General features: G+C 47.0%; 1 protein-coding gene across 1 annotated transcript in view; it reads left to right on the forward strand.

Moving 5' to 3' along the window:
• Positions 1-16527, forward strand: part of SH3PXD2A (SH3 and PX domains 2A) — a 272082-nt gene that overhangs the window by 13909 nt on the left and 241646 nt on the right. The window lies entirely within an intron of this gene.

A 16527-nucleotide genomic window follows, 5' to 3' on the forward strand; every position in this document is an offset into this window, starting at 1 on the left:
ATTGCTAAAGACTAAGCACACTGTGTTCTCTCTGTTGCTATTAAGCAGTTACCATCTAGCTTCACTAAAAACAGAGTGCTGAGCTTGAATACAACTTCATTTTGGCCCATCCTGGGTCTTCTGATGCTTTCCCAGATACTCCTTCACTGTATGGTGCTAGCCCAGGCTCCTGAGCCTTGCTGTGTATCGCTGATATTCGTGAGAGCCGTTGAGTCTTGACCAGACGAAGTTAGGGAGCACAGTGCATGCCGTGAGGAAGGGAGCCTCTCATCATCACTTTCAGCTCCCTCCTCTGCTCTGTACACTTTTTTTTGGATCCTGACATACATTTGTGGACTAGTGTCACACATCTGTGCCTTGGCAGATCGCTTTCTGCTTCCCAGCCTTGGGTCAAGTGGCAATTTATTTTTGTAGCGATATCATGTCTGACATTACTATTAATATATATTCAGGCTTTGTACTTATCTAATGCCTTTCATCCAAGGATCCACCAACACTTTGTGCACCAGCACCTTTTTGCAAGGTAGGCAGGTCAGACAGTGAGAGCACTGTGTTTGCACTAATTAATTTCCTGGCAGAAGTGTCTCCTCAGAGCTGTCACAGGCTAGTGGATGATTTGAGCTGGTGGGAAAAAGTTTTTCTGTTATGGCTGAAAGCACTGTGAGTGGGTGCTGGGACTGTAGAACTTAAACCTGGGACAGACCTAGGTTCATGTGCCAGTGTATTTCACTTCTACGTATGAACCTTCAAGGTGTTGGATTGGCTTCATTGTAAGCGTCAGACTTCTGATGGTTAATGATGTCCAGCGTAGACTTTTCTTCTTATTCACAAGCATCCTGTTTGCTCTCACACCAGTATTGTCCTTTTGTGTAAACAGGTCTCTTTGCTCTCAGTTTGGCTTGACTTCCCATCCCACTTCTCTCCGATGTTTTGTAGGGAGTGATCATATTCCTTCTTAGCTGTCATCCTGCTGAGCTGCTGTAGCCTCCTGTTGTAGAAAAGGCCACCCTCAAAGGTGCAGAGCAAACAGGTTTCTCTGCCCCACACTTCTCACACAGTCACTGCAGGGTGGATACAAGCGAGCTGTTTAGCCCAGGCACTGGCAACAAATTGGTCTGGACGGCTTTAAGCATGTGGTGGGTTAATTTGCACTGCTGGGTACAGCCTTGCCCGTGTTGGCAGGGGCCAGGTGCAGCTGCCTGGGAATGTGTTTGACCTCAGTGGGGTGATTTGCCAAATGTCATCAGGTGTGGTTTGGAGGAGGCTGGCTTCTGGGTCTGTCCTGTCCCTGAGCAGTGTGCTGTGGCAGCGTGGAGGATGCTTGTGGGAGAGCAACATGGTTCTTCTATGGCTTCATTCTCTTCCCTTCAGGGAGTTTCAGAGCTAGTCCCAAAGCCTTGCAAGTGACACTCCACTTGCAAAACCAGAAGAGAGAAAATGCAGCTGATTATGTTCCCACGTTAGCTTTAATGAGGGTAATTTTAAGCAGATGGTGTCTATTCAATGTTCTGAAACCACAGATAAACTAGTTTTCAGCAGGTCTCGGGCTGGGAGCGGGAGAGATGAAGGGCATTATTTTAGTGGGCAGCGACTGGCCCGATGAGATGCTTGGCAGGGGTGCTAGAGCACTCGGGTGAAGCCCTCTCATTTGGGCAACCTCTGCGTGTCCCGCTTGAGAGAGAGGAGAGGTGGCCTGTGGTTTCTGTCTGAGCTTCAACAACAGTAAATAATTCCAGATTGACGTTGTGGAAGCATGCTGTTTTTGTGAAGGGAGAACAGAGCGGGAGCCAAACATAACAAGAGTTTCTCAGTGCGTGGGGAAGAGAGCCAGGGTCACATTTGGAGCTTGTAGTGTTGGCAGACACAGAAATGATGTGCCACGTCATGTATATTGGTGGAGATAGCTGTGATTATCAGCAAGGTTCTTTGTAGATTGGTTTGCGATGTTGATGATCCGAAACGGATGGCGGGACACTTCGGACAAATGCTCTCTCTTTTCAGCTTCCATATCTGTTCTTTTTTAATGATTTTGGCATTCATCTTTGGGGTAAGGAAGAGGCCATAGTAACCCCTGGGATTTCAATCCCCATGAGTCCAAGTTGTGCAGTTATAGATCTGCTGCCATTAAAATCAGCATCTCTTGGAGTTATCCCTTTACAAAGCTGGGTGCTGACTCTGCTCCAAAGAATTGAGTTCCTTGTCCAAAGCCATCCTTGACCCTGGCTGTTTGGCCAGCTGTCCTGGCTGGTGTCTCTCCACCCTCCTTTGCTGGGGAACATTCCCAGGACCTGACATGAAGATTGTGCAGTGTCCTTGCTGGCATGCTCAGAGCCAGTTTTTACACATGTTGTAGGACTGACTTGTTATCAGTGAACTAAGGCTTTGGGATGGCTGCAGCTTGCTTCTTCAAAGCAGTCTGAGACCTGCTTGCCCTTCAGATGTTTAACTCTTAGAGGCTTATTTCTTTGGGAGATCCAAGAGGAGGACACGGTCCTTTATATTTTAAGGCAGTAGTTTTCACACTGAGACTTGTGGGCTGTTTTAGAAGCACTGGTAGAAGTAATAACTGGTAGTAGGTTTGCCTTTGTTAGGCTTAAACTCACTTTTAGTGGCTGAAAAGTGTGCAAAGACCCCTTGTTAAAATTATATTTGCTATCTTTGCCCTTCTCCACAAGCATCAGTGAAACTGCAGAACCACCTTGGAGTAGGTGCTTACCATGAAGGGGTCAGCAATAGGTAGCAGCGTTGGGGATTGAGAGAGAAACTCTTAAAAGTCTTTAACTTCTTAAAGGTAAAACCAGAAGGTTGCAAACGATCTTTCTGGGTGGAGTGAGATGTTTTTGCTGGTATAGCAATGGCGGTTTGGTGACAGCTCCTTTGTGATGCATCAGTGGTTCATGTGGAGAGAGGCTAAAAAATGTGGGGGTGGGGAGGAACTAGGGCTGACTACTAGTGGGAGTGTGGTGATGTGCTTGCAGCTAACTGCTTCTCTGAGACTCATGAAAACCTTGTATGCAGCTGGTGAAACCTCTGTGCAGCCCTGCAAGGAAATGGTACAGATCTGTCTTAGGGGTTTTTTTTGCCTGTAAGATGGACGACTTGGCATGATTTGCCTGTTGTCACTGAGCAGTGGTGAAATTAGGAAAGAGTGGTCCTGCAGGTGGATTTGGGGTTTATTTGGGGTTTTGGGAGGCCTGTCTGAGGCTGTTTTCTCAGGAGGTGGTGAGTACTTGTGTGCTGGGAACTGGACTGTTTGGGAGTTTTTGAGCTGCCCACCCCAACATCCTTTCTGCTAGTCTTGGCCAGGGTCAGGGTTGGCCCTGGTTTTCCACCCTTGCTCTAACTACGTGAATATGTTCTGGGGCAAAGACAATGATTGTCCTTAGTACTCTCTTAGGTTATTACTGAGCGTCCTAAGGAGCACATCGTTTTAGCTGCTAGCCTGAGGGACTGGGATCGGTGCTCCCAACTGACTAGTTAGGAGACAAGGAAAGGTACCTCCTGGGCAGTTGCACAGTTGGGACCTTTCAGTCTGAAGCGAGCCATGCTGTATCGGATGTGATTACAAGCACCTGGGGCAAACAGCTGATGCCTGGCTCCCTCTCCAGCCACATCAGAGATGTGCCCATGAAGGCATTGAAACGTGGTGTAAAGAGGTGAGGTGGGACAGCATTAACCATAACGAGCCAGAGATACTGGGCCTGTTTTTGAGGCCATGTTACCTCGTTGGCAGATGGGGATTAGCAGGAGGCATTGGGTTGGCGGGATTGCTGACAATCAGCAGTGTAACTCTGGCTATAACGTACTTACTAGGCTTGTTGTTTCTTTAAGTATCACAGTAACAAAGGGAGTTAAAATTAAGAACATTTATTACAAAACTGTTCCCTCTGCGTTTTTTTTTTCCCCAGGTGATTTTTCAGCAATAGGTTAGTTCTCTTGCACTGGGAGTGTGCAGCTGAGAAAAAAACCCAACTGACTCTCGCAATTAACTCTGTGGCATCTGGATTCCTGCTTGTGTCCGGGGTGGGGGTGGTGCTTGCTGGGCAGAGGACTTGAGGCTCCTCATGCTTGAGCAGTGAGCTGTAGTAGTGATTTTGACTCCACACGCTCGACGCTGATCTTGCAAAGAGATGCTATTGCCAGAATTACAGGGGTGGGATCTGGTCTCCCTTTGATCTCAGTTTAAATTGCATGGGCGATTTACTGCAACTTAATAAGTAACAGTGCGTGAGTAGTGGGGTGCTCACTGCCTGCAAACTCAGTCTGCTGAAATAGGTCGTAGGACAGACTTTCTTTCATTGCAGCTAAACTGACCCAAATTGACTTGCAGTGCATGTCAAGGTTTATACAAAGTTGCCATGAATTAACTAATGCATGTAATGAGGTAAATTGTAGGACTTTGGTAAGGTATCTGATCAATCTGTTGCATGATTTAGTTGAGCCATCTGAAATGGCTTCAGGGATTGGGAGTTTTTGGTTGCATCTCTTCAGTGTGGTTTGATGTTTGTTCAACATGAAATGATTCATCTGGTGAATAAGGGTGAATCAAAGGTCTCTTTTGCAATTCCAGTTGCCTCACTGGGTTTCCTTGGGAAGATATTTTAATTTCTGCCCTGGTTTAATTGATCTTTACAAAGAAACATGCTAACGATGATTCTGGCCATGGAGTGCTATGAATTTGCCAGCAGAAGAATCTATTATCACAACATGAGATGCCTCCCTCCCTCAAATTACAACTCCTAATTTGATTTATTTTGACTGTGTTTGTATTTCAACAAGCTGTGGTTTTATTATCCTGTGGTGCTGTCCTATTAGACTGTAAGAGCTCTCTTTCATGCTGGAAGGAGGAACAGGATATAAATACTATTATCGTTACTGTTGCCTGAAAATTGGCCCAGTTTCTAATACAGCAAGTGTCTCTTTCAGTCTTAGAGATACAGTAATATTCCAAAGGATGCCCTAAAACTCCTCCAGTGAAATACATTGTTAGTTCACTAGAAATGTAGTTTTCTGACAGACATGAATTCTTAAGTCAGAATTCAGCTCCATGCTTAGCATTCTCCAGGTAGCACAAACTGACGCTGATAATCAGTGCTGGGGGAGAGATGTCTGTGTAGTGGACAAGAAACTAAAGTTGCTGGAGCAACTGTTCCACAAATTTTTGCAGAATGCACTGGCTTGGTTTCTCCTGGGCTCTCAGCTGGCCCTGCAGCTGTGATGCCTCCTTCAGCACATCCCAACTCCTTGGCAGCTCAGCTGTCAGGGGACAGCACCGAGGCAGAGAAAAGCCCCTTGCTGGCTCTGTGAGTCTAGGGGGCTGTCCCAGCAACAAAATTCTGTCTATTTTTATTTTTGAAGACAGGCTGGGTAGAGTTCTGTTCTGTGCAGTAATAAATTACAGGATGAAACTGTAGCCAAGGGGCATGTGTGTCACTTCTGCTCCCTGTGAGGAAGTCTGCAGAGGGTATAGCCTTGTCTTCGCACTGTGGCTTTAAGGGCAGGGTGAGTGTTGCCCATGCCCAGTCAGTACCTTCCCATGCCTCCCAGTGGCTCAGCTGGCATGTGTTAATACTGCTCCCAGCCTTTCTCCACTCTTTGGAGCTCACTGGAGAAAGGATGAGTAGAGCATGGGAGGCCAGTGTCACCAGAGCGGGAACCTGGGCTGGCTTTTGGGCTTGCCCTCAGTCCAGGTCTGTCTTTGCAGCATCTTTAAGTGGGACAGAAAGTTGGTTTTGAAGGTGAAAACGAGCAAGTTTTGGAAGCTGCTCTGCAGTGAGGCAAATGCAAGGGCAAGGAAGAAGGTATCAAATGAATGTGGGTAGAAATGGGTCCAAACTCTACTTGGGGGGGGGTAGACATAGCCACAGTCTTAGCTGTCTCTGGGCATGTCCAAAGCTTTCTGGTTGCTAATAGAGCTCGGGTGGGCTGGCAAACAGAGTGCAGGAGAGAGGATCTTGGCCTGAGCCACGAAGCCATGACAGCCCTGCCACTCTGTAGGACAGTAATGCACCCAGCAAGGAAGGGCTGCTTGCATTGCATCACAGTGGCTGTGAAGGGCTTCCTCTGGGCGCTGTAGGTGGTTTCCTTTGTCTCGCTCCTCCCTACTTGTTTCAGACATGTTTCTGATCAGGGGAAGATTGCTTCAAGGGTCCTGACTCCAGCCACAGTGCTGCTGATGCACGTTAAGTTCTTAATTTTGTTGTTCTAGTTCAATCTCAATTAAACTTGCATTTCTTGAGAGCAGGAGCGCTGGGGAAGGTGTATGCCCCTGTCCTTTCACACATGTTGCTGGTATGAGTGACTTCAGGTTGTTGCTGCATATCTAGGAGTATGGTATATGTCCTTTTTCCAATACCCTCTGCAGCTACAGCCAGAGAGTCATATGGGCTTGGGTCTCAGAGCTAGTCAGGCTCCTGCTGTGTAGTGTGACAGTGCTGCTGAGCTACAGAAAGGAGCCTTGGTCCTCTCCCCTGTACCCTCTTTGTCTCTGCACTTCTCTGAGGCTGTGGTTAGCCAAATCAGGGAGAAAAAAAAAGTCCCAAATTGTTTCCTTTTTTGGAAGAGAAGCTTTTCTGTCCGTTGGTGGAAGCCTGGGGCTGTGCTCAGGGATGCTATGCTGTGCCAGGGTAAAGTGTCATCTCTTTCAGTTACTCCTGGCCAGAGGTCACATCCTCCTGCAGATCCGATCCCCAGCACCCTCCCTCTTCCCAAAACAGTAGGGATTAACTAGAGCCCATTTCCTAGTAGGGTTTTTTCATCTGGATTTTCAAGGGATGGCACACCTGGTCCCTCTGGCAGATGTGAGGTGGTGGTAACTTGGAGGGAAAGAGCAGAGACAGGTGGTGATGGGCAGTGGCCAGCTGCCTCCTACAGCTGCTCAGCTGCAGCTTGAAGCACATCTGACCTCGGCCAAGCAGCGATTGTGCCTCCAGTTCACTGGTCTTCATGACACACACGATGTTCAAAGCATGTTTGCATATAGGAAGTAGTTTAATCATGGTTTTGTTCCCTGTTTCAGCAAATCCAACCAGAGTCTGCATTGTTAAGTGTAAATGTCACACACGCAAATATAGTAACATCTGGTTTAAAGTGAAAAGAGCAAGGAAATGGGTGTTATGGTTAAAATAAAGTCTGCATCCTGAAGTCACTACTTTGCAGCTAAGTTTTGTTTATATAGATTGAATGTAACCTGTAGTATCAAGACTCAGCTTGTACATGGAGAATTAGAGCAAAAGCTGAGTGTTTGCCATACTTTCTGCCCAGGTCATAAACATCTTTGAGACATTTTTCCTGCCTCGGAGCATAGGTTTAGCAAGTTCTCCATGATTCAGTACTCCTTATTCTAATGTGCAGCCTGATGGGGATATCCTCATTGACTTCAGATTATGATTTACAGCATTAGGACAAATTGAGTCACAACCCATCTTGAATGGGGTCCACTTACCAAGAAAAGAGCTCCTAGCTGTGGGCAGCTGTAAAGAGCTGCTGTCCCAGTGTGTGTGGCCAGCTGCCTCTCGAGGAATTTGGTGCCCTGTACATGTATGTAGCTGGGTCATCTTCCAGCTTTTCCTGTTACTGCAGTGCAGTAGGACCATACAAATATATTTGCTATAGATTGCTGCAGCTCTCAGAAAACCCCATCCTGTTATCAATAGCTTTCAAAAATGTGTGCTTGCTGCAGATTTTTGGCCATCTCTGGTGTCTGTGGGAAGTGGAGAAGATTTTTGATTGTGTATGTTATACAACAGTAGATATGTTGTCATGCTGTGCAAAGGTTTAACATCATTTTCATATGGCCTAGAAACTTTAACTTTTAAAACTAAAATGGGAAACAAGTACACGTCTGGTTTATGCCTTTAAATACACTTTAATCAATGTATTCTATACATGCATACACATGTATGTCTTCGTAATTAAGGTGTTTGCATAATTAAGATTCTTGCAGAAATATTGTCCATCGCTCTGCAGTAAATCACAAAATTTGAAAAAGGCTGAGAGTTGGCTTATTTTTGAATGCTATAAGTGCATTTGATGCTTTGTAGAATCCATTTAGGGCATGTTTTGAAGCTTGCTGTGTCCTTGTAGCTTTCTTAGCAGAAACAGTTTGATACCACTTCAAAGGATGCTAGACACGTGCACTGATTTCATATTTATCATTTAGATAGAAGTCTTGCAATACCTTGCAGGCCTCAGGCGTTAGCTCGAAAACACAATATATGAAGCCCTATCAATGCAGCCTATCAGGATAACTAAATATTATGCATGAAGCAAAATATTTCCCTTTCATTATGAAAATAAGTGTTCTCTGCAGTGTTACGCTTCTAGCGTGTTGTTCAAAAGATGTGATCAAGACATCAAAGAGAGGAAAATTAAGATAGCAGGAACTGAACCAGCTGCCTTTCCTTTGGTAATTAAGATACAATCTCCTGCATTGCCCTGCTGAAATTGCAGACTTTCTTCACCCACCCCCCTGCCACAAGAGCTGTGTTCTGAAGTGGGAGTCATTTTACCGCTTTTAAAATGAGCTGTTCAATTTTACAGTTGGAATAAGTCTTAGCTGGAAGTAAGAGTCAACTTCAGCACTGTGCTATAATTGGCTCGTTAGTCTTCAGAACAGTTTAAAGGGTTGATGCTATTTTCTTCTGTTTTGAACGGAAGGAGGAAAAAAGGTGATGGGTGCCCACAGTCCCTCTGACCTGGCCAAGGTGAGCATGCAGGTTTGTCCCACTGGACACTCTGAGGAACAGTTTCCCTTGTGCCAAAACCAGGATTGCATCTGTCGCATGGGCATCCTCATGAACTCCCTGGTTAGGAGCGGTGAAAGGAATTGGAGGCTCTGGCCCACTCTGTGGGGGTAGCCAGTATAGCTGCAATGCAAAGGTGTCTGTTTGGGAGCTGCTGCTTTATAAATTGGCATCTTCTGAGTTGCACCTGCTCTATACACCATAGCTGTGGTCCAAGAGGCAAGGTCAGAAAGTAAATGCAAGCCCTGTATGGGCAGTAGTAATTCAGTGTGTCTCTCAGATGTGGGGGTCCCTGCCTTGGCACACCTCTGGGGTGACCTGAAGCAGCTCTCCGGACTCTGGCCTATCTGATTTTGTGGATGCTGAGCATTAAAAATCATCATAGAAAAGACTGACTGCTTTCACTTCTGTTCTTGGCAAAGAAAGTGGGTCTTGGCCATGACAGCACTCTGTGTATATGTGTCTGAACTGGCTGTAGCCCTGGGTTTGTGCAGATGGAACAGCACAGAGCATGACGTGTTTACTTAAATTCTCACCTGGATGTTGTGGTTTGCACTGCAGGATCTACTCTGCCGGTTTCTGAGATGTTTTGGGTCTGCCTGTCTCCATGCCATGTCATTAAGGTGTTATGGTCCTCCTGTCTCTTGGATTTACAAGCTGGTCCACAGAAGCAAACTTCTGTGCTCAAGGCCTGTAGTTGGACAAGGAACCCAAAGTACGTTGGCTTTTCCTTCTTCAGAGTTTGGTCTGCCGCAGACATGTGAAACTGGCTCAAAAACAGTCTTTTTTTTTTTTTTTTTTAGTCCCCATTTAAGATAGAGGCTGCATCATCTCCTCTAAGCAGCAAGAACAGCCTGAGATGAGTTTGCGTGGAAGGGCCTATCTCCTTTGAAATTTCAGCCCCTTGAAGTGAGGGATATTTGAACTGGGGCTTCAGTAAGAGCCATTTCTGAGGAGAAAGAGCTATGGTGAAACCTCTCTCATAGTGGCTTGAGTGTCAGGAGACATGGCTTCTGTCCTCATCCTTGCCACAGACTGCCTTGTGACTGTTGGCGAATCACTCGTGGTCTGATTTTTTTAAATTTTCTTTTCCTGTCGTCTTTTTTAAAATTTGAGTTGCAAAATTACCTTAATGAAGGCCACGGTGGCCACTGGTGTTTATTAGTTGGATGCAAGCTACTGCCTTTTCCTTGTCTTTTCCCTACTTTGGTTTTAGGGGATATGGCAGTGTGTTTCTACCTTTGTCAGGTGGTTTCAGCTTAGCAAATGGAAGGTGTCTTCATAGGGTCGTACAAGTGATGCGTGCAGTCACAAGGAGACAGTACTCGCAGTTTAGGGTTGATCCCTGCCCAGCTGTCCTCGACTGGGGATGCAACAGCAGTGACACCAGGTCTCTGGAGCCACGTGTTACAGCAGCCTTGGGATTTAATCTAGGTATATTCTGGGGCAAGGCTAACCCCTCCTTTTCGCAGTGTGATCAGACCTGTGTTCTTCCTGCTGATACCAGCTGATGTTTCAGATAAGGGAGTAGGTTCAAAAGACCCTGTAAAAATAACTTTTTTTTACTTGCTCTGTCAGACAAGCTGTAGCTGGAAATAGAGAAACTATTGCATATGCTGTTTGTTGTTAATTTATTCCTTTAAAGGTTCCTCTTTGTGTTTTCTTCCCTAAAATTGCTTTCTGCTTTTGTGCAATGGCACGGTATAATTCCATCATCTCTTGCAGGGACACGTTGCATCAGAGGTGGCATAATATTGTGTGATGTGCTTCAAGTCTAGCCTCAGCCAAGCCTCGTGGATCAGGTGATGTCAGGAAGGATTGAAGAGAACACCATTGGCTGTTTAAAAATCTGATTAAAAGGGGGACAGATGGATCTAAAGAAAAATTCAAATGGGAGCTGAGGCTTCTTGGAGGAGCTAGAAATTTTGCTTCTCTAACTAAAATTACAGCGTGCCTGGGACAGGGTATAGAAATGATGTTTGGTGCAATCTCACTATGTTTTGGGGGCTGAGCTGCAGCCCCAAATCCACCAAGCCTTTGATGATGGAGAGAGGTGTGTGGGAGTAGAGCATGCTCAGTATTTGGCAGGATGAGAGATTTTTGGCAGCTTGTGTGAAATAAGGTTGGAGCTTAGGGACACAAGTGATGGGTGGTGGACAGCTTGAACAAGGGAGAGTAGGCTTTTCTCTTTCTTTTCACAGTTGTCTCCTCCTTTGGTGCTTTTTTACAACTGTAATTTTGTCATTTCTTGCAAATTAGTCACAGTGACATGTACTTGTCAAAAACTTCTACTGTGCAAAACGTAGTCCCCAAATTGTCCTTAATTCCCATTGTGAGAGAGCTCCTGTCTGCAGTTAAAACCACTCCGGGTGAAAAAATGTGCATTTTGTTCTAGTGCAATAACATGAACTGAAGAATTGTCATTGCAGTTCATGTTAAATCAATGCTAATACCTTAAAAAAAAAGGTGGCGGTTTTTTTTTTCCAGATGAAAGACAGGTGGAAAAAGACTTTTATTTCAATCTACATCCTCTGGAATAAAACTGTACATCTTGTGCAGAAACTAAAAGTACTGTTTAAAAATACTGAATGCAACAAATAAGTCATTTTATTTAGTTTAAAAAAAAAACCCCAAAACTATTTTGGAAGGAAATCACTCCCAGTTTTGATCAGCCTTGCCACAGAAAAGAAGAAATTATCTCTACATGTAACATAAAAAGGGGCTTAATCAACGGCCAAAATAACCAAGCCAAGGGAACATCCAGCGTTTAAAACAAACAACCCAAGCTTTAAGCTTCTCTCTGATCTCTTCCATTAAAATTCACTCTTGGAGACTGTTTGATAGGGAAACCTCCTGTCTTCTCAGATAAAGGAGACATTTAGCTGAAAGCGAGGTCTGCTTTGGATGCTCTGGTTCTGTGGCCATGCAGAAGGGGACTGCAATGGCAGGAGGTGGCACCAGGACCTGCTGGAGCTGTTCAGCTCCTGCCAGGCAGCAGGGGATATGCCACCACCTGCCAGTGCCCCCGTCCATCTCCCAAGCTCATGTGCCCATCATTGTTGCCTCCTGCCTTACCAGGACAAAGGTGACAAAGGCACAGAGTGCTGAGTCTCCAGGGTGAGGTGTCTCTGATGGTTGCTAATTCTAGGCTAATTTCAGCTGAGTTAGTGCAATCCCTTTGTGCTCTGAGCTGCAGCAGTGACAGCAGGTAGCATCCCAGTTATATAACCATCTTGTCACCCTGTAGTGACTGTGCTGGCTTTTGGGAAAGCAGGGCTCCCAGGTGGCTTGCTCAGGGTGCGTATGCTGCTGGCGGTCATGGAGGCAGTTTCTGTGGGCAATGCTGGGACTGGGATCTCCTGCTGAGATGGATGCCCTTTCTCAGCAGAGTTTCTGGTGTAGCATGAAAGGACCCCATGGTCTCTCTTAATCTCTGAAGTAACTTCTTCTGTTAAATCCATCAGCATAAGTTGGCTGATTACTTATATGAGAATCACAGAATCATTCAGGTTGGAAAAGACCTTTAAGATCATCCAATTAACCCAGGACTGCCAAGTCCATCACTAAGCCATGTCCCTAATCGCTGCATCTACATTTTTTTTAAACACCTCCAGGTATGGTGATTCCACTGCCTCCCTGGGCAGCCTGTTCCGGTGCTTGACCACCTTTTCCATGAAGAAATTTTTCCTGATATCTAATCTAAACCTCCCCTGGCATAACTTGAAGCTGCTTCCCCTTGTCCTGTCAGTTGTTGTCTGGGAGAAGAGACCGACCCCCACCCGCCTGCAACCCCCTGTCAGGGAGCTGTAGAGAGCAACAAGGCCCCCCCTGAGCCTCCTCCTGGCCAGGCTGAACAGCCCCAGTTCCCTCAGCCGCTCCTCATCAGCCTTGTGCTCCAGCCCCTTCCCCAGCTCTGTTGCCCGTCTCTGGACACGCTCCAGCACCTCTGTGTCCCTCTGGCAGTGAGGGGCCCAAAGCTGAACACGGTGTTCCAGGTGCGGCCTCACCAGTGCCCAGTACAGGGGGACGGGCACTGCCCTGGTCCTGCTGGCCACACTGTCTCTGATACAGGCCAGGATGCTGTTGGCCTTCTTGGCCACCTGGGCACTGCTGGCTCACGCTCAGCCGGCCATCAGCCAGCACCCCCAGGGCCTTTCCTGCCCGGCAGCTTCCCAGCCGCTCTGCCCCAGCCTGTAGCGCCGTGTGGGGTTGCTGTGACCCGCGTGCAGGACCCGGCACTGCTCCTGGCTGAACCTCATGCAATTGGCCTTGGCCCACCGGCCCGGCCTGCCCAGACCCCTCTGCAGAGCCTTCCTGCCCTCTGGCAGGTCAGCGCTCCCTCCTGCCCAGTTTGGTGTGGCCTGCAAACTTGCTGAGGGGGCACTTGATCCCGTTGTTCAGATCATTGAGAAAGATACTAAACAGGACTGGCCCCAGCACTGAGCCCTGAGGAATACCACTCGTGACCAGTCACCAGCTGGATGTAACCCCATTTACTACCACCCTTTGGGCTCAGCCATCCAGCCAGCTTGTTACCCAGTGCAGAGCACACCCACCCAGGCCATGAGCAGCCGGTTTCTCCAGGAGATGCTGTGGGAGATGGTGTCAAAGACTTTACTAAGGTCCAGGTAGGCACCATCCACAGCCTTTCCCTCATATACTAAGAGGATCATCTTGCTGTAGAATGAAGTCAGGTTTGTCAAGTAGTACCTGCCTTTCATAAACCCATGCTGGCTGGGCCTGATCCCCCGGCTGTCCTGCACGTGCTGCGTGATGGCACTCGGGATGATCTGCTCCATAACCTTCCCTGGCACCAAGGCCAGCTGACAGGCCTGTAGCTCCTGGGGTCCTCCTTCCTGCCCTTCATGTAGATGGGAATAAATATACTGAATAAATTAAAAATACCTGTCTTTAGCTCGCTCGGTAAGAGATTGAAGTCTACCCAGAAGGGAGCTGTCTTTTCTCAGGGCTTGCAGGCTCCAACCTGCAACATGTTGGTACCCTGGGTAGTGCCAAACACAGGGATATTTGGAAATACTGCACTGCTGTAGGGACCATCCCTGGCAGGAGCAGCTTCTGCAGTAGGGGTCTGGAATAGCAATGAGGGAAGGGCTTGGAGAGTGCTCCTCTGGGTGATGTGCTAACTTGAGACATCTGCACACTCTGTTGGTACTGGTTAGTGGAGAGTGTTTAGAGATCTTGCGCAAAGTCCTCCCCACCTGAGTGGGCTGAAGAATCTGGCACATGGGTTTTCAGGCATGAGTGCTGTCTGTGTAGAAAACAAACATGTTCTGAGTGCCTGTGATCAGAGGATCTTGTTCAGACCTGGTATCACATTATTCACTTCAGCCTGGTTACTAATCCCAGCGCTGAGTTTGACCCTTAAGCTTTTTGGTTTTACCATGTGCTTTGATACAGTCATAAAAGTACTGACTGACTGGCTGGCAGTGCTCCAGGGCTTTGGCTTTCTATTCCAGCAACTGTGAAGCAAATATGCTTTAAGGGGGTTTATGCTTCAGGATATTGTCCTTTTTTTTCCCCCCACACATATAAGATTATTTTAAGACTTGTGTTCCCTGTTCTGGGGACATCTCTGTTGCCCTCTGCACGTTGTGCAGAGCAGGTGCATCTCAGGATTGCTTTTGCCCTGGGTCTCAAACCTGGCTGTGTGGAAACACAGGGCTTCAGTGGAAATAGCACCTCGGGCTCCATGGGAGAGGAGGTGGAGTAGGAGGTGGATGGGGACCTAGGAGGTCTTCCTGCCCCCGTGATGCTGAAGCCTGTGCTGTTCTCCCCATCAGACATGTCTAGTGTTTGAATTTTCTGAAGCATTTGGTATTGGGACATCCCATCCGTGCTGGGCTGGGAGAATGTGTGTGTCTGCATGCCTGCACATGGAGGGAGACGAGAAGTGTTTGAAGAGAAAATCCCTGTGCGTGACTGAGCTGCTGTTCCCCTGTGCCAGGCCAGTCAAAAGGGTTTTTATATCCCTCAGGATTTGAGTGTGCCACAGAGAGGCTCCGGTGAGTTTATTCTGCTGCTTGTAGGGGCAGCTTTGGTTGGGTGGGGTGCACTGATATGCTGCTGCATTTCAGCAACGTGCCCTCTTAATATTGGCCTGTATTAGTATTATTTCAGTGTTACCTGAAAGATTAAGTGCCCTCGATACTTGCTTCACACAGCTGTTCGCCCCTCATTTCTGTGAGTAACCGTCCTCCAACTTCCAAATTTTCGTCTCTGCTCCGAGGTGTCCCTAGACTGGGTTTGATCTGGGTTTGACTAGACCTGCCCTTACTGTGCAGCTTCTGTATGGGCTGGAGAGCAGTTCAGTCTCCTGGGTACTGCATCCAGATTATGCTTCCAGTTCCTACCAGAGGAACGCAGGGGGTGTACTTTGTTTGCTTTGTGTAGGGCAATTACAGCTACTGCTCGGCCTCATTCCTGCCAAAGGGCAACTTCATCGCAGAGGGACGTCGCGCTCTGTAAGAGCACACTTGCCTGTGTTGCAGTGGATAGACAGGACGTAGTACTCCATGAAGGCAAGTACCCAAAGAGAGCATCTTTTCTAGGCCAATGTAGGACATAGAAGTTGAGTCAGATGTTATCAGCCTTGGAAGTACATCATGCCCAACGGTAGGCAGATCCCCAGCACACTTCTAGGAGCCTTCTGCTTGTTCTGCTGCCCAGCCTCAGCACGAGGAGCTGAGCTGGAGGCCTCAGTCCTGGTCCTTCGTAGGGTGGTGTATAAATAGCTGCTGGGCAGGGACTGGACCCTGTTGGATTCTGCCTGTGGTGTTCAGTTTGTTCCAAGTACTGCTAATAATTAGGCAAATAAAATGATTAGGTAGAAAAGGAATTCAGTTTATTGGGAGCATGTTCCAAGAGGGTTTTATAGGTCTGAAATAGTATCTTGCCAATCAAATAAGTATTGCAGAGTGAAGAGGAGCACAGTAGCCAGCTTGGCAGTCTAGGAGAGCACAAGGCTCAAAATAAACTTGGTATGAAAATGCACTATATTTTATAGTAGTGTTGCTCTTTTTTCTTGGAAAAAAATTTTGCCTTCAAAACATTTTTTTCTTCTGTCTTGTGCCTGGCACTGTTGAGTTTACCTGTCCCAGCTGTGTGTGCTGATGTTGGTGTTTCCAAGGGACGTTTGTTTATGAATTCCCTCTGCATTTCACCTCTTTGTTTAATGGTTCTTTAAGACCTAAGCACAAGCTTTTCCTGAAGTCTTTATCTCCCCCTCTTGGAAAAGTCTCTCCCACCCCCCTCACATCCAGATGCTGTCCTCTTGGCTCTGAGCCAGGGATGGTTGTATTTGTTCCTGGAGTAGAGCTTCCAAATGTGACTCCATTTCAGGTAGCATTGAATCAGTTTACTCTGGAAATGCTATGGTTCTTTTTAAGGCCATGTTCTCAAGTTTGGGAAACAGCTCCATTAAGTTTTGCAGTTATAGTTCAGACCGGGCCTCTCATGGTCTCCATCCTCACATCCGTCCCACTGGCATCGATGGTCCTTGGTCCTGTGCTCACTTGAGAGTAGGAGTCTAGATGATGTCTGGGTTGGTCTGAGTCCTACCTGTTTTCATTGTGAGGTGTTCAGTAAGGTTGTTGGAGCTGTGATAGATATCCAAACCCATTTCCACAGTTCCTTTTGCGGAAAAGATAGTTTCTTGGCAATTGGAAAAATCAAAAGAACACAAAGCTGGAAGAAAATTCCAGCTCATGGCAACCAAAAAACAGGGAAGGATGCACAAATGTTTTCAGTTGTTAACGTGTTTGTT

Source organism: Falco naumanni, chromosome 9, assembly GCF_017639655.2.
Source record: "Falco naumanni isolate bFalNau1 chromosome 9, bFalNau1.pat, whole genome shotgun sequence".
NCBI lineage: Eukaryota > Metazoa > Chordata > Aves > Falconiformes > Falconidae > Falco > Falco naumanni.